The following is a 19880-nucleotide window of genomic DNA, read 5'->3' as shown; positions in this document are numbered from 1 at the left end:
TTGTTCAATAATTTTTTTTTTCTTTTCTACACTTACGACAGATTTTTTTGGATTGGGAAGAGATTTTTCTTTTAATTATCTTTTCCCAATACTTGCACCCTACCGAGGGATACCTGACAGGTAGTTAATTAATGTCATTTTCTCTGGGAGATAAAAGTCCTCAAACACTCCTTTATTCTGCCTCATCCCTGCTAGTTGCTTTCAAGGTTTGATATACGGACAGTCACTCATGATATCTTTTGGCTGAGCACTACATCCTCCCTCTGTGTTTGCTCGGGCCTCCTTCCTTTATCCATTATGTGCAGTGTGCATCTGTAATACACATTAACCAGAGCACCTCAAAGACGGGAGTGTCTGCTCAACCATAAAGATCTTTTTTTTCCTTTCTTTCTTCTGATAGTGTTCTTTCCCAACTATAAAAGGGGTCATCGTGACTTGCTGCTCTCTTCGTACATGCTTAACTGGACTATGTATCTGACTAGGTATCCTTGACAAAACTTTACATAAGACATCAGTATGTCAATTTGATGTACAATTCTTTGTCTCAAAAATGTCTATGACCGTGCCTTCCACTTCTAACAGGTGGAACAGTCTTCTCAGCTTTCTGAGACTGTTTCTGGATCATAATCCTCAGTTTGGCTCAAATAAAATTTCCTGTTTTACTTCTTAACTTGATTGTTAATTGAATTTTCGTCGTGAGACCAAGTGAGACCAAGAACTAACAAGTGTTGATGAGGATGTGGAGAAAAGAAAGCCCTTGTGCACTACTGGTGTGAATGTAAACTGGTGCAGCCACTATGGGATACAGGGTGGAGGATCCTCCAAAAATTAAAAGTAGATTGGAGGATCCTCCAAAAATTAAAAGTAGCTCTACCATATGATCCAACAATTCTATTTCTGGGTATTTCTCTGAAGGAAGCAAAAACACGCACTTGAAAAGCCTTATGTACCCCCATGTTCACTGCAGTGTTATTTAAAGTAGCCAAGACATAGAAGCAACACAAGTGTCCATCAGTGGATGAATGGATAAAGAAAATGGAATAGAAAAATAAAACAGAATATTATTCAGGCATAAAAAATAAGGAAATCTTGCCATTTGCAACAACATGGATGAACCCTGAGGGCCTTATGATAAGTGAAATAAGTCAGACAGAGAAAGACAAATACTGTATGATCTCATCTATATGTGGACTCTCCAAAAATATTTTTGAGATTCATCCATGTTGCTGTATTATTAGTAGTTACTTTTTTAATTGCTGAAGGGTATATATTTATATGACTATAATTTATTTGAATATCCATTCTCATGTTGATGGGTAGTTGGGTTATTTATAGTTTAGAGCTCTTACTAGGGAAGAACATTTTTGTGTAAGTATTATTGTAGGCCTGTTTTTATTTATCTTGTGTAGATACACAGGAGTGAAATTTCTGGATCACAGGGTAGTCGAGTTTTTAAATTTTATAAGAAACTTCCAAATAGTTTTACAAAAATGCATTATTTTATACTGCTTCTAGTAAAGTATGAGTTCCATATACCTCCTTCACAATATTTGATAGTTACAGTCTAGTGGGTATAAAATAAAATAATATCTCATTATGGTTTCAATTTGCGTTTTATGGATAATGTTGATGCTGAGTTCCTATTCATATTTTTAATGACTATAAAAAATGTCAGTTCAAACATTTTATCCATTTTCCACTGGATTATATTCATATTACCGACTTTTAATTAATGTTTTAAACAATTTTAAAAATTCCCATATTGTATGTATTGAAAATATTTTCTCCCTATCTACATTTTCCTTATCAAATTTTTAGTGGTATCTTTTCACAAACTGATTTTAATTTAATTAAGTCTAATTCAGCACTGCTTATTCATTTACTATTCGCTTTGCCTGTGAAATCTTTGCTTACCTCTAAGTTGTGAAGTTGCTTCCTCCAAAGCTTTCTCCTATATTTACTAAAGCTAAAATGTTTATGCTTTTTTATTCAAGTCTTTAATCCATCCTGACAATTTTTGAGTGTGGTGTGAGACAGGGGTCAAAGCTCATCATTTTTCTGTATCTTTATCCATTTGTTCCAGCACCAATTTTGAAGACATTCAGTCTTCTTGATACTTCTGTTGAAAATAACTTGACCACTCATGTAGATGTTTCAAAACTCTCTATTCTTTTTTTATTGATTTATTAATTAGCTTTAGATATTTTTGAAGTTGCCTCCTAACAACTGAAAGACTTTTTTTCTATTCAGAATATTCTGAATTTTTTAATCATGTATGAATATTAAATTTTCTCAAATGTTTTTCTTCATCTATTGAAATGACCAAGTAATTTTTCATCTTTATTCTGTCTATAAAGTTAATTTTATTAATTTAATTTTAAATGTTAAAGCAACTTGATTTCCTGAGATAAACCCCATTTGTTCATGATGCATTATACTTTTAATATGTTACTGCATTTGATGTGCTAATATTTTGTTAAGAAGTTTTCCAACTAGGTTTACAAATAAATTTTTGCATGTAATTTTCTGTTCTTATAATTTCTTCCTCAGATTTTGATATCATTCATCTGGATGATCTCATAAAATTATGTGAGAGAAGTGTTTAGTCCTCTATATTTAAAACAATCTCTATAGTATTTTTTTTTCTTAAATGTTTAACAAAATCCTCAGTAAAGCCATACAGACCTAATGGTTTTGTTGTTTATTGATTTTCCAATTCAACTGTTTTGATTATAGAATCATTTTTTAAAACAGATTTGAACAACTCAGATTGTTTAGTGCTTTGTATGTAGATTTAGTCTATTTTAATTTTCTTATTTTCCTTTAAATGTTTATCAGATATGTAGTTGTATGTCCTTTTTCATTTCTTATATTACTCATACATGTTTTACTTCTATTTATAAATTGTTCAGCCTCTCTATATCCTTATGGAGTATATTACCTTTCAAACAACCAATTTTGACCTTTAAATGTTTTCTTTATATTTACCATTCTCAATTTTATTTGTCTCATTTTAATTTCTTTCAATTTCATTCAGTTATTATGTTTTTCCTTCTAATTATTTTGGGCTTAATTTGCTTTGTTTTGTCCTACTTTCTACAGATGGAAACTTACACATTTATTTTAATCTTTAAAAAGTATTTTTACACGAGCAGTTAAAGCTAACTGATTTAGCTACATTCCAATAACCTTAAATTTTTCTTTTCCACTATCACTCAATCTGACACATTTTAATTTCCCCTGTGATTCCCTCTTTGACCTGTTTATTACTCAATTTTTTTCTAATTTGGGGGGGTTTACCATATTTTTTCATGTTAATGATTTCTAACTTAATTCTGCTGTGGTTAAATAATATATTTTTTTGAAAATTAATGAATAATTCTTTTAAAGTCCATCATGTGGTTTTCACAGTAGCAGAAATTACATCTTCTATAGTTTTAGCAAGAGTGTTAAAAAGTGTCAATTAGTTCACATTGGTTGATAATGATGTTCAAATCAATATTTTTACTTTTTGTTTATATGTTCTACCAATTACACAGAGACTGTTTATATGAATTTGTCAATTCTGTTGGATTTGCTCCTTGTGTTTTCAGCCCTGTTATTAAATAAAAGCACATTTTTTGATTCGTTATATTTTTCCAGAGAAATCACTCTTTTGTAATTATAAGCTCTTCCTCTTTGCTAATATTCATTTTGCTGAAATTCACTTTCTCACTGACATTAACATCATGCTAGTTTTCTCATGCTTATCATTTATCTGATAAATTTTATTTCTTTTTTTTTACCCCCAAACTCTGCTTTGTAGTCAATGCAGTCTTCAGACAGCAGAGTCAGACTGTGCTTTTTATCCTGTCTGACAGTTTCTGCCTCTTCTACCACGACAGTTCATGTAATTACTGATACGGTTTTAATCAAATTTGTCCTATTGCTATATGCTATTTGTTCTAGTAGCCCCACCTCTTTTCTTCTTCTTCCTTTTTTTAATGGAAGAAATTATACAGCACTTGGTCTCTTAGCTCTTCACTGATTCCAGCAGTGTTTTCTCCTCATCTTCCTGCTCTATGAGGAGAATCCAGCAGAGCGCTTCCCTGTGTTGCGACAAAGAGAAGTAGGAAGGGTCTCCCAGTGGAGTCACCACTTGAAAGAGGGTCACTGGATCAAGAAACAGTTGCACTGAGATTTGTGTAAATAAGAACTGGAATGAGTGGAGCCACTGAGATTTAGAGGTTGTTTGTTCTAACAGCTAGCATCTCCCTAGTCCACTACTGACCACATTATAAACCCACTTGCTTTAAAAATGTTACTCCCCTTGAGGAGAGCCTCAAGTGCTCCTTTTCCCATCTAGCTTACACCTTCGCATGTCTGCCTAAAAGCCTATTTCCTTTTCATCTTCAAGGTTTACATCAAGATTGGTTTTTAATTTATTCCCCTAAATATAGCTTAAAGTTGAATTTTTAAAGTATTTTCAAGTGTGCTGACGATTTGGAAACATTTTACTATTGTATATAATTAGTGGTATTTTAAAGTGACATGAGGTGTAAATACTGCTGTCTTGTGCTGAAAATTGCTTATAGCCTTTTCCATTTACATATAGTATAATTTATTACCCTGTTACAAAAGTTTCTTACAAAAATGAAAAAATTAGTGAGGCTTGTAAGATAATTTCAAAAAAATCCTTCACTACATTCTTCATTCTTTGATAAACTGATAAGCTCCATCTGTCTGAAAATTATATCTGATGTCATAATTTTAGAAATAGAGAGCATAGCTGTCCAGATTTCACCAAACTCACACTTATGTAAAGCAATGAGATCAATATTTGGAATGCTCGGCCATAAAACTTTTAGGGGAGTAGGGAATATTTTCTTGCTGCTTGTATATCTGCAAAAATATACTGATGAAAACATGAGAGGAAAAAAAAAACTGTTCTCCTTGTTAAGACCCCTAATTTGAAGTAGGGCATATGTAGATTCAAGTTGCCTCTGCCATTTACTAGCTGTGTGACTTATGAGAATTTGCTTGACCTTAAGTCCCTCATATATGTAACAGAAAAAATAATAAAACAATTATTTTTGTGAGGTAAAGCATGATAATATTCTAAAATATTTTGTGTAATTCCTGGAACATGTAAGTAGGTAATTAATGCTCATTATTGTTACATTTTATCAAAAGCTTTTTTTTAAGGTGCATCAAAATATGTAACAATTTAGCTGCAGATGAACAAGAGCAAAGATGCTCTTTCCCCATCACTGAAACCCCAGGACAAGGGAACAGCAAACCTGTTACAAATGAGAATATATTGTCTGCCATTTCTAAACTGCCATGCTGCTAATAAAATAATAAAACAAAAAAATTAAATACTAAAATATGAATAATGGGCTGATTGAATGGGTTAAATTTGTTGTGGATATGTAAATGGGAAATGACTTTTTTCTCTAAGCTTTGCTTTTCAGTCAGGTATCTCGAATCACCCTTTTCCACTCTCTTGAAGTCACTCTGGGCAGATCTTAGAGCTTTCTGGCCAGTCTGAGTTACCAAGCTTTTTCCAGTACAAATTTAAACTCCAGTCTCACCCCGATTCACAGTTTTCCCCACCTCCTGAAGTCAGGTCACTGAGATTCCAGGACCGGCAGTACCTGAACAGTAGTACTTATTCTTTCCCTATAACTCTCTCCATCTTCTGGCCCTTCCACAGCTGGTTGAGAGCAAGGGAAATAACAAAAGATGCATGCAATATGCAGAATAACGGTCCCCCAAAGATGCCCACATACAATTTTTCAGAACCTGTGACAATAACCCTTAGGTAACAAAAGGTCTTTAGCAGATGTGGTTGAGATTACAGACTTTGAGATGAGATTATCCGGGACTGTTTGAGTGGGCACAATCTAATCAAGTGAGTCCTTAGAAGAGAAACTTTTCCAGCTCTGACAGGGGTGCTTTGAAGAAAGAAGGTCAGAGAGATGGCAACCTGAGAAGTATTTTATGCCCAATTCCTGGTTCTGAGATGTAAGGTATTCATGTGAAAAGACCAAAGAGAAATCTCTAGGAGACATGAGCTGCCTCCCACCGAGCACAGGCAAAGAACTGAAGACCTCAGTGACATAGCTGAATAGAACTGAATTGTGCCAATGCATGAATAACCAAGAAAACAGAGTCTCTCCTAGAATAGAATACAGTCTGTCAACACCTCGACCTTAGTCTGGTGAACCCCGTAGGGATTTCTGATCTACAAAACCATAGGATAATATGTATGTCTTGTTTTAAGCCACTGAATATGAGGTAGCTGTTATGGCAGCAATAGAAAGCTAACACAGAGGATAAGTAATACAGCTCATGCTGTTTACAATTCTCTGTGTAGCAGGCATCCAAAGTCTGAATTACCCTAGGATGAATCTGTGAGTTTTCAGAGCCCTCAGTGGTCTTCCGTGCTTCAGAGTTCCCTGACATGCTTCAGTATTAAGCACAGACTTCTCGACCATATTCTTCCAGTTCCTTTCAGAGCAGTATACTGGGTTTGCGGAGTCCCTCACCCTGGCTGGCTGCCTTCTTGAGAAAAGTCTCATCAAAATCATTTGAGCGTGGTTATCTCCCAATACAGCCACCTGACCTACAGACAACTCTTAACTGCTCTGCCCTTCATAAACCAAGGGTCGGGGCTGCCATGGCCCCAGTGATACACTCTTGCTTTTCCACAGGGGAACAGCTCGCTTAGCATCGGGGTGAGGGACAGGGTGGACAGGAGAAATGCCAGGATGGGTTGCTCACTCAGACCCACACCATCCATGCTTCCCTTTCCTGATAAACTCTTTTCTTATGTTACGTAGGCTGGTGTTGAGGGGGTTAGATGGACATTGCTAACAAGTATGACTTAGTATCTTATATTAACTTTGAAACACTTTTGTTTACTTTCCAGGGCCCATTTTATCAAACAAATATATATACACACATACATATACTTAACTGCATTATATTAACATTGACTTTAAATGTACTTTAAAATTAAAAATTATAAAATTAACACAAACCGGATATAAATATCTGACTCTTTCTGTTGTGGTCTCCTTAGTTTTCTCAATGGCTGCACAGGCTAGCAGATGGATTCTGAGATTAAATGTCAGCAATGAAAGGCTAATATTAAATCCAGCTCTTTCCCTGGTATCTTATTCTTCAAGTCCTTCCTCTAGGTAACGAAAACCAGAGTACTTTCTCAAGTGGCTTTCCCTAGACTTATGAGAAGTGATATTAAAAATCCAGAGGTGTCTGCAGGGACAACACAACCATGTTGAAGGAGCTAGAAAACTTAAGACCATAGCTGTCTCCTTGAACTAGACAGAGCCATACAAATGCAAGCTCTATCAGAAAGTGATGAGCAATTTTCACATTTAAATTAAGAGAAAAAGTTTTCAATTTGTAGGGAAGCAGGTTTCCAGGAAGCTGGAAAGAATGAAAAGAACACAGATTACATGAAGGGAAGTGACTGAAGCTACCTTATTAAGCTCAGACAAAGCTTTTCATCCATGATAACTCCTGTGCTCATCACTGGCTTGTCTACCATGGAAGACGGAAAAAGTCACTTTAAGAAAATTGAATCCAGGCTTTCATGATTTCCTCATATAAGCTTTTCTCTTTGGCATAAACCTGAGAACCCACATAAAAATTCCTTATACATCTTTTTTATTATTAAAAAAATCGAATTGTTAAGCTATTTTTTCATTGTCTCCTACTTCACGATGACTACAAGGGAACTCAGTAAAACAATTTTCAAAGACAGTAATAAACTTGTGACATGAATGGATGATGTAAAAGTTCCATTTCATTGGCTTTAAGATTTTCATAACTTGCTTGTCCAAGAAGAAACCAGTATTAACACTGCTGGGAATCAAACTCCCTACTTGAAAGAACAGTAGAAACACTAGCAAAGACTGAAGAAAGATTGAACATGAAAGGGAAAGATTTAGAGAATCAATCAACAGGAAACTGTCCAACATTCTTTCCCTGAAGAAAAACCAGCATATAAACCTACTGGCTTTATTATCTAGCTTGGAGCAGCGCTCTCAGTGGGTTGAAACTTTGTTTACTTTTTGATTTCTTCCCGCTCTCTACCTGCAGCTAATTCCTGGCAGGATGCCGTCAGGGTATTTAAACCCTTTTATATCTCTGTCAAAAAGGAAAGAGCAGTTGACTGTATTGAAATAGATATTATGAAGACATCATTCAGGTGAAACAAGGCTAAAAGCATGCAGGGGTGAAGAATAAGCCATCTGGGAGAAAAAAATTTCAAATTTCAAGACTCTATAATGTATGATCCTTAAGAATAACTTAATAATGTCTACATAATCTAGATCACTAGGCTAAATTTTAATAGTGGAGCATTAAGGCTTTAGAGCATCATGGAAAAAAATCATAACATGGTTTCTCCATTCATTTTCCTAGTTACCATAAGACAATTGAGACATGTCAAAATAATCCTTAGTTTTCTTTAATGTTCATGTAATATCTTTAAATGAGGTTGCTGTGGCTCTAAGAAGTCCCAAACCAACCCTATTATCTGTGTGAGTCTATGTTACCATTTCTCTGTAATACAATAAAAAAAATTTACTCATACTGCATTTCAATACCCCAAAAAATTAGAGATTGCTTTTTTTTTCCTTGTAATACACCTAATAATTCTTTGAAATATCCCCATCCCTGTCAACATCTCTCTGGTAGTGGTAGGATTTACAATTAGCAATTAACTATATCTGAATTCTTTTCAGTTAAAAAAATTATCTTTTCAGCTTAAGCAACCTTTTTCATATAAACAGCAGACATTTTCAACTCCACAATTCTTGCAAGGATTTGATCTAAACCATACACTGCTTCTTCTTCCGGTATTAGATGCTTAATGCTTAATCTTAATGGTCACATTTATTCCCTTTGCTCATAGTTTGTGAAACACCATCTGCCTCTGGTCTGGATTTACAAAAAGAAGAGCTTTGGAGTATATGTCCATCATCTTTCAGGAATATTGTCTTATGAAAGGGATCAAAAAAGTCAGAACCAATCAATGATATCTTACTTTAGGTGATATGTATGTTCTTTTCTAAGATTCACTCTTAAAGACAGAAAGCAACTGATTTAAGGGTAGAGTTGGGCCAATTCAAATTTATCAACTAAATGTGTCCAATGTAGTAAATTCCATTACAATCCTCTTTTTCTCATTGCCAACTAAAAGAAAATAAAAAACACTGTTGTGTTAAAAAATACTGTTTTGTTTCTTCCCAGAAGAGAAGAAAATTACAAATAGCATATTATACACCCTATATAACACTAGGAAAAAAATAGAGTATTGAAATTTGATTATCTTTACTAACCTTTACAGAGAAGCAGGTTCATGTGGGTTCTAACATCTACTTAGAAAAATTATAGATCTAGGAAATAAATACAAATAATGTAGCCACTAGAACACTTATCCACCTCTAAATCACTTACTAACATTGGATAATATTTATTTTCAAGGCAGAGATGCTCTTATGGCAGAGTCTGGAGGCAAAACATGAGGAAGGAGAATAATATCTTTCATTTAACTCATGTGTCTAGGGACCTTGGGATCAAGATGACTGAGGAGGAAGATGCGCAGCTTACCTCCCCCCATGGACACACCAAACCTACAGCTACACAATAAACCACTGTGTCTGAGAACGACCTGAGGACTAGCAGAACTGATTTTCTACAACTAAGGATATGAAAAAAAAAAAAAGCCACCCTGAGACAAGTGGGAAGAGCAGAGAAGCAGTCTAGTTAGAACCTAGCCCCCCCCCCCCCCCCCAGTGCAGCGACCTACAAGTAGGAAGGATGTCGTAATTGCAGAGGTACCACCTAAGGAGTGATGGTTCAAGCCCCACGTTGAGCTCCCCATCCCAGGAGACCTAGATGGAAGACAAGCCCCTGCAATGTCTGAACTTGAAAACCAGTAGAGCCTATGTCCAGCAGACTGACAGAGCTGTGGACAGCTGCCTCTGCTCCTGAAAGGCTCACACACAAACTCACTCTCTCCAAGTCCCATGGCAGAGGCAGCAGATCGAAAAGCATCTGGGTAACATAACGAGATTCACTGACTAGTTTTAGAATAAGTGCCAGAGGATCTGGTGGAAATTTCTCCAGGTATAGAAGTTCTGGGGGCCTTTTTTTTTTTTTTCAATTTTCCTTCCAGCTAGTTGGTCTGACATTGGCAGTAGGCATTTATTTCACCTTCTGTCACCCTCACTAATACCAAATGCCCCACGCTGGCATTTTGCTTTAGGACTAGCTCTACAGAAACCACTCATCCAAGCCAGCCCCACATCACCCCACTGAGCAGGTGGCCCATGCTGGAACTGATGCTCCTACAAAGTGGCTCCCCTCCAAGGAACCAGCCACACACACCAGTGCACCCTCCACAGTCCTGGTGGGGCTTTGTAGCCACTCACACTAGGGGCCAGCCTCACATGGCAGGACACCCACAACTGTTGCAGCTGGAGCTTCTACACAGCCTGGCAGGAGACTAGCCTCACCCACCAGTGTGCCCAGGACAATCTGAGCCCAAGTACAGCAGGAGGGCACATGCAGGCCACATAAGGGCACCCTTGGGGTGATGGTGCCACTGGACCCCACAGGACTCCTTCTACATTAAGACACCTGCTCAAGACGTGGATATGTATCTGATATACATAGTACATAGAAACAAACAGAGAGTTAGACAAAGTGAGAAGACAAAGGAATACCTTCCCAATGAAATAGGAAAACAAAACCTCAAAAAAAAAAAAAAAGAACTAAACTAAATGGAGATAAGCAGATAAACAGTTCAAAGTAATTGTCATAAAAATGCTCACTGAACTCAGGAGAAAAATGGATGAACTCAGGGAGAACATCAATAAAAAGAAAGAATAAATAAGAAAAATCAGAGTGAAAAACACAATAACTGAAATTAAAAATACACTAGAGGAAAATCAACACAAGATCGCAGGATGCAGAAGAACAAATCAGAGGTCTGGAAGATAGGGTAGTAACAATCATCCAGTGAAAACAGCAAAAAAAATTTTTTTAAATCAAAAAATGAGGATCATTTAAGGGACACCTAGGACAACATCAAACATATCAATATTAGCATTACAGGAATCCCAGAAGGAAAGATTTGAAGAAATAATGGCTGAAAATTTCCCTAACCTGGAGAAGGAAAGAGACATCCAAGTCCAGGAAGTACAGAGAGTCCCAAACAAGATAAACACAAAGAGACCTGCACTAAGACAACGTGTAATTAAAATGGTAAAAATTAAAGATAAAGAGAGAATCTTAGAAGCAGTAAGAGAAAAGCAACTACAAAGGACCACCCATAAGATATTCAGGTGGCTTTTCAGTGCAAAGCAGAGACTACAAACAGCAGCCATGCAGCAAGTGTGATCACAGTTCACAGTGACCTGTTCCACAGGCAAATCCAGGAGATTTCACCACTGATGAAAACAACAGCCATCACAGTGCCACAGAACCCCTTAGAGAGTTCACCAGCTTTTGTCTCATAGGGATCTGGATTTTCTGATGCCAGGTACCTAAATTTCCCCGGCACTCTTCTCCCTCTCCCCATCGCACTGGAGTCTGGGCACTGCACCAACAGTTCGGGCCTCTGTAGCTGCACAGATGCAAGATGCCAGACTAGACACTACCCTGGCTGTCTCTCACAGCTGTGTGTGTCCTCAAGGACAGCCCCTCCAGCTGTGTACCTGCACACCATCAGCTTGACACCTGTCACTTACCACCACTGAAGTGCACACACCTGGGTGGAGAATATGTGGCCACAGAGGAGCATGCAGACAGCCAGGGCACCCAGAGCTGCTTGTGGGTTCAAATAAGGACCTGTTTTCTGTCACTGTCCTGTCACACTGTGCTCACCTTTAGCCAGCCCCTCCAGCTGTGCACCTGTATGCCCCTGGCTTGACTCATATCACCAGACTTCAGTGCAGTATGCACAACAGAGGGGAGACTGTGCAGCCACAGAAGAGCATGCTAGAAGCCAGTGTCCCCTTAGCTGGCCTTTGCTGAGTACCCCAAGAGCCCTTTCAGACCCTGTGGTTCCACTGTAGTGCTCACCAGGAAACACACACATTATCAATGCTGTGGACCCCAGTGGCCCTGAACCCAAAGAGACAGCATGGCCCACCAGCCCCAGTGACGCCACATTCCTCCACACTTGGTGCCCTGCACCACTACACCTAGAGTCACAGCATCCTCCAGTGTGCCCCCACTATATATGTGTCTGCAACTAGCCCCTGCCTCTCCATAGGCACCTGGAGCTGGCCCCCATGGATGACTCTGTGTACATCACTGGCTCCGGCCACCAAAGCTGCCTGCACTGATCCCTAACTGCTTGACCTGACAGTGGAGGACCTCAAAATCTTACTTTAAACAATAGATGATCCAGACAAAAAATATACAACAAAAAGTTGAATGTGAACCATACTTTAGACCAAATGGCCCTAACAGATAAAACAGGACACTCCATCCAATGGCAGAAGAATACACGTACTTTTCCAGTAAACAAGGAACATTCTCCAGAACAGATCATATTATGACATGTTTAACAAAACAACAAAAGACTATATTCAACAAAACAATTCTTTTCAAATTTAAAAGGATTGAAATCATTACAAGTATCTTTTCCTACCACAATGTGATAGATGAAGCTAAAAACCAAGAACAGAAGAAAAGCTTGAAAATTCACAAATACGTGGAAATTAAACAACACATCCTTGAACAGCCAATGGGCCAAAAAAGAAATCAAAGTGAAATAAAAAATAGTTTGAAACAAACAAAAATACAATCATGATATATAAGAACTTATAAGCTACAGCAAAAGCAGTTCTAAGAGAGAAGTTTACAGTGATAAACACATTAAGAAAAAAATAAAGACCTGAAATAAATAACCTAACTTTAAACCTCAAAGAACTGAACATGAAGAACAAAGTAAGCCCAAAATTAGCAGGAAGACAGAAATAAGAAAGATCAGAACAAAATAAATTAAACTGAGACCAGAAAGAGAATTGAAAAGATTAATGAACCTAAGAGGTTTTTTTGCATCTGACATGATCTTATGTCTATAAAGTCCTAAAGAATCAATCAAAAAACAAAAAAGACTGTTAGAACAAATCAATGAATTCAGTAAAGCTGCAGGATACAAAATCAATAAACAAAAATTAGTTGTGTTTCTATACACCAAGAACAAACAATCTGAAAAAGGAATACAGAATACAATCCCACTTACAGTAACATAAAAAAAAAAAAACTTAGGATTAAATTTAACTAAGGAAGTGAAAGATCTAAACACAGTAAACTATAAGATTTTTGATGAAAAAAAAAAAAAAAAAAAAAAAAAGACTTTGGAAACAGAAACTAATTAAAAAGTAGTTCATGTTCCTGGATTGGAAGGATTCATATTGTTAAAATATCAATACCACCCAAAGCCATCTATAGATTCAATGCAATCTCTATCAAGATCCCAATGACATTTTTCACAAAAATAGAAAAGCAATCTCAAAATTAGTACAGAACTACAAAAGATCCCAAATAGGCAAAGCAATCCTGAGGGGGGCGGGGGAGGGGGGAAACAAAGCTGGAGGCATCACACTTCTGATTTCAAGCTATGCTGGTACAGTCAACTAATATATGACATGGAAGCCAAAATATTCAACGGGGAAATGGTAGTTTCTCGCATAAGTGGCACTGGGAAAACTGGGTAACCAAATGCAAAAGAATGAAATTGGACCCCTACCACTCACAAAAATTAATTTGAAATGCTATAAAGAGTTAAACATAAGAACTGGAAGTAAAATCCTAGAAGAAAACATAAGCAAAATCTCCTTGACATTGGTCTTGGCAATGATATTTTTCTTCTATTTGTGTTTTTATAGATATATTTGACATATAATACTGTATTAGTTTCAAGTACACAACATGACTTCATTATATATATTGTATCTATATATATACATTTATTTGTATATATCTACGTAATACATATATATAGTTAAATGATCACCGCATTAAGTCTAGTTAACATCCATCATCACACATAGATATTTTTCAAAGCAATGTGTTTATAACTGCAAGAATAAAACCAGGGAACCATCCAAATGTGCACAGCAAGAAAATGAATAAACTGTGGTAACTCAAAACAGTGAAACTAACAGAACCTATACATAACAAATATCAATCTCAGAAACAATGCTGAGTGACAAAAAGCAAGCTTCATAAGACTAAATACAATATAATGCCATGTGTATAAAGCTCAAAAACAAGGAAAATAAACATTATATTGTTTAGGCCAATGTGTATATTTGGTTGAGGGTAAAACTCCTTTTCAAAAAGAAGTAAAATGAATGAACAAATGATCACCATGACAATTAACCGAGATTAGTTACCTCTGGGGTGCAGCTATGAGTAAGAAGTAAGGAGGAACACCCAGGGAGCTTGAGCAGTTTCTAGTAATGTTCTGGTTTCTAAAGTAGACAGTAGGATGTTCATTTTATTATTAAGCCATTTTATATTTTCTATCTATTGCACAGATCAAATAACATCCATTCAAACTTAGAAAAACTGGGGCACAAAATGGGATTTGGAAATAATGATTTTTTGGACATGACAACAAAAGCACAAGCAAGAAAAACATAAAACAGGTGGGTCTACAGTCATCCCTCACTATCATTAGGGAATTGGTTCTAGGAACACTTGTGATACCAGAATCTGTGCGTGTTCAAGTCCCTTACATAAAATAGTGTAATATTTACATATAATCTACCACATCTTCCTGTATACTTAAATTAGCTCTAGATAACTTATAGTATCTAATACAATGTAAATGTTGTGTAAATACAATGCAAATGCTATATATATAGCTGTCGATGCAGCAAATTCAAGTTTTGCTTTTTGGAACTCTCTGGAAACAATCGACAAAATAATAAGGTAACCTGTAGAATGGGAGAAAATATTCATAAATCATATATCTGAAAAGGGGTTAAAATCCAAAATATATAAAGAAGTCATATCAACATTAAAAAAAAAAAACCAATTAAATGGGCAGTGAACTCAATAGACATTTTCCCAAAGACGTACAAATGACCAACAGGTACAGGAAAGGTGCTCAACAGCACTAATCATCAGGGAAATACAAAACAAAATGACAATAGATATTGCCTTACACCTTTTAGAATGGCTGTCATCAAAAGGACAAGAGGTAAGTTTTTCTCCACAAGAGGTGGAGAAAAGGGAGCCTTTGTGCATTTTTGGTGGGAATGTAAACTGGTACAGTCATTATTAAAAACAGTATGAAGTTTCCTCAAAAAATTCAGATAGGTACCGTATGACTTAGCAATCCCACTTCTTGTTATATATTCAAAAATAAAAAATAAAAACAGGATCACAAGGAGGTATTTTCATTCCCATGTTCATTGCAGCATTATTCACAGTAGCCAGAATATGGAAATCACCTAAGTGTCTGTCAATGGATAAATGATAAAGAAAATATGGTATGTGTATATAATGGAATGTTACTTAGCAACAAGAAAGAAGGATTTCCTGCCATTTGCAACAATGTGGATGAACCCTGAAGGCCACAGTATGTGAGATGAAACAAGTCAGACAGAGGAAGATAAATACTGTAATGATGTCACTTATACATAGAATCTAAGAAAGCTGCACTCATCGAAACAGATAGAGTTGTGGTTACCAAGGCCAGGGGCTTGGGGGGAATGGTGAGGTGTTGGTTAAAATGTACAAACTTCCAGACATAAAATGAATAAGTTCTGAGGATTTAATAATGCTCATAGTTAATAAAACTGTAGTATATACAGTTGACTCTTAAACCACGATTTGACTGCATAGATCCACTTAAACTCGGATTTTTTAAAATAAATTCATACTACAGTTCTACATGATCTCAGGTTGGTTGAAACAGTGTTTGCAGAATTGCTGATACACAGGTCCAAACGTAAAGTAATATGTGGATTTTCAACTGTGTGGGGCTCAGAACCCCCAACCATTGCATTGTTCAAGGGTCCACTGTACCTGAAAGTTGTTAAGAGGCTATATCTCAAATTTTCTCACTACGAAAAGAAATGGTAATTACACGACGTGATGGATACATTAGCAAATGCCATGGTGATAATCATCTTGCAATATATGTGTATCAAATCAACATGTTTAAACTTTAAAGTTAAACAATGTTATTTGTCAATTATGTCTCAATAAAGATAGGAAAATTAACTGTCAAAAAGTTAGAACGTAAAATAGAATAGTATTCCACTACCATAAGATTATCAACAATTATTTTATTTTATACTATTCTGTTTCTCTCCTATGTTTGCTACAAAGTTGTATTTCTTCTACCTAGATCTGTTTCTTGTCATTAGCCTCATGGAATGTTTCAAAAATTATGCTCCATGTACCTTAATGGGTACATGATTTCCATTTTGGTTGATGAAACAGTTTTGGAATAAAGCGCAGTGATGGTTGCACAACACTGTGAATGTAATACCACTGCACTGTACACTTACAATGATAAAAATGGTTAATTTAACATTACATATATTTTATAACAATAAAAAAGTATATAAAATCAAAAAGGCATTTCTCAATTAAAAATAAAGTCAATTTTTATGAATCAACATTATAAATATTGTAAGTCTAATAATGCATAGACAGCAGTATCTGGACTGTGATAATGAGCAATTGACCATATTGAGAAAATTATTTGATTATTAAATTTTCTTAGACAGGAATTCAGTAGGGGTTACTTTACAAATTTCTCCTTGATATAAATAGTTCTTACTGTAGCTGGGTTATCTGAGGCTGGATAAGTTACAGCTCCTAAGAGCATCAAGGTTTAATGCCACCTCTTTCACTTTCCTCAGAAGTGTTTCGACAACACACATGCTCAGCTTAATGATCTGGGACAATGGGAATGTGCACATCTTGTTTTGTGGCTTTCTGCATATGAGACATTCATGAGTATTTTGACATTCATGAATAAAATGAGTCAAGCACCACTATTTTCCTTCTTACAGAAAGCTTGTAAGCATAAACAGAGTAAATTCAGACATACGTTTTAATATATTGTATGTCTGTCCTGGATCTACTTCAAAAGGTGAAAGCTGAGTAGAATAATTTCCCAGCAATATATCTTAATGAAGATTTACTGATTTTTTTTCTGCTTTAAAACATTTTAAATGGTTCACTTTCAATATACCAATGAATCTGATATTGACAGCCATCATTATAACCATGAAAGAAATATAGATTAGGAAATAATGATATAATTGCTTTTTATTGCTCTTCACAAAAAATCTTAACATTAATCAGAAATAACTTTGAGGTTAGAAGAAATCAAGACATGAAGTAACATAATATCATGGTTTACATTTGTTTGCTATTTAAAATAAAACTGCAACTACTGTAATATCTGGAATAGAACCATTCTGGGATCACAGGCATTTTAGAGTGTTAAATGATTTTGAAAGCAGCTTCCCTAATTTTAATCTAATATTGTAAAAATTACATTTAATTCTTCCAAATTGAGAAGAAGAAATATATAGGCATGACAAAAATAACTTAAAATTCATATATCCATATATATATCATATTCATATATATATATACAAATCCTTTTACCTTTTTTATTAATGTAATTTAATTTGCACAAAATTCACTTCAAATTATTTGGAAGAGTAGAACAAGAGTTTGTCCTTTCTTGTTTGGAAGAATATGTTAGTAAAAACATAAATGGACAAATTGATTTAACATGTTTTAAAAAAACAAACATAGTCTATGAAGTTCTTCTACTACTACACACGCTATGATCTCTAACTCCTAGTCACTCTCCCATTGCTCCTGATTTTAATGTCAAATTCTAGGCTAACACATATAAAAATGTCTTTGAAATATTACTATTTGATATATGCATTAAAAACTACAATGCTCTATAGTATATGGTATATTTACTTTGTTGTTTAAAAGTTCAAGTTCAGAAATCAGACCCATGGCTTAGCACATAACTGAACGACCTTGGGGAAGTTTAACTAACCTCTTTACCTCATGGTAATCATTTAATCTAAGACAAAAAAAAGAACCTACAAAAAAGGAATAATTTTGTTATGATTTTTTAAATCATGTGTGTGTGTGTGTTTTTAACAATAAATACTTACTTTACAACTATGATTTGATTATAAGGAAACCTGATATTACTGTTAATTATTTTAAAGAAGAAAATCAAACCAACAGTAAAGCCAACAGCAACTCTACTGCCTCAAGCAAAAGTTAATAACTAGGAAGCGCACAAAAGCTAAAAAATAATTCCGGTCCTTATAACTCACAGTTTCATTCACAGGAATCTGCTTTAACAAAATCATGACTATTAAGAGATAAAGTATTTCACAAAGGATTTTTAAAAATGTCATTTCTATAAGGGACTCAGGAAATGAAACCAGTGCTGCTCTTTATTATAATCTAAAATGTTAACTTTATTTGGAAGAGAAGTCTTGAAAATTATGGAACAATCAGGAAAACATACTGTCTTCTTCAGTAATTTCGATTGTATAGACTTGGCAAATTAATGCTTGTCCTTGAGGGACAAATGTGTGTGAACATTTCAACACTTATCCGTCTGGGCAGTCTGGAAGAATAAATGGACCTCATGTGAATGTGAATTAATATAATCTTTTGGAGTACAAATATTTTGGCCCTGAAATACTACTTCTATGTGATATATAAAGATACTAGTTCACTGTTTCTAACAAATTTTAAATAATTATGTGAATAACTTTACATAAATTATTATATGCCCATACTATAGAATATATTGCTGTTCTTATAAATAAGAGAGTGGAATTAGACGCATCTAGCTAAAGAAAATTTTTAAATTTATTTTTTGGAGTCAAAAGAAAATCTGAAGATAGTACAATGGTATCATCCCAATTACATAAAAAACTCAAACACACATACACATTCCAAAACTCTAACAGGTATTGCAATAGTGTGTGTGTGTGTGTGTGTGTGTGTGTGTGTGTGTGTGTGTGTGTGTGTGTATCCATGTGTATATATATATATATGAGTGACGATACAGAGAATGTATTTAGGAAGTTATAGCTGGAGGACAAGGCCAAGATTGTGGAGTAGTAGGACACTCGTGGCTCACCCTCTCCCACAGATACACCAAGACTCACATCCACAGACTCACTCAGCCAACCAGAGCACCTGTGGAACTCACACAGAAAATTGTCCTCTTCAAAAGACAAAGGCACCAAAAATCTGGTAGAAGAAAGGAAAAAAAGAAAGAAAAGGCAAAATAGAGCGGGACCGGTCCCATGGGGAGAGAGCGGCAAAGGAGGACTAGTGCTCATTCACTGGGCCCCCCCTCTCCAATGGAGAGGCCAGCAGGACGGAGGGGGAGCCTCTGAGGCTCGGATCTGTACAGAATAGCCCTTGACTTACAGAAGTAAGTTAAACGAGCACAGAGGGTCCCTGCGACACCCAGTCCGAGACCCGAGCCGGCTGCACTGAGGCAGCCCCGGGGGACTGAAGGGTGCTGCGCAATGTGGATGAGTGGGTGGCATGACCGGTGCCAGGGGACGGCAGGTGGTCCCCCACCTTTCCAGCAAGAACACTGTGCTGGGAGGGGGCACGATCTGCTTGCCAACAGGCACTGGGAGCAGCACAGACAAGGGCGCCAATGGAGGGCCTCTGGAAAACAGCAAGCTGAGTTTGCAAAACAGGCTGAAGACAGAAAGACTTCTCATTAAGAGCACACAGTCTCCAGGAGAACACCCCCTCACCCCCCTTTTTTTTAATCTATTTTTACCTGTTGTATTTTCTATTATCTT

This window comes from Camelus dromedarius, chromosome 3 (genome assembly GCF_036321535.1).
Source record: "Camelus dromedarius isolate mCamDro1 chromosome 3, mCamDro1.pat, whole genome shotgun sequence".
NCBI classification, from domain to species: Eukaryota; Metazoa; Chordata; class Mammalia; order Artiodactyla; family Camelidae; genus Camelus; species Camelus dromedarius.
Note: the sequence above shows the minus strand (reverse complement) of the source record.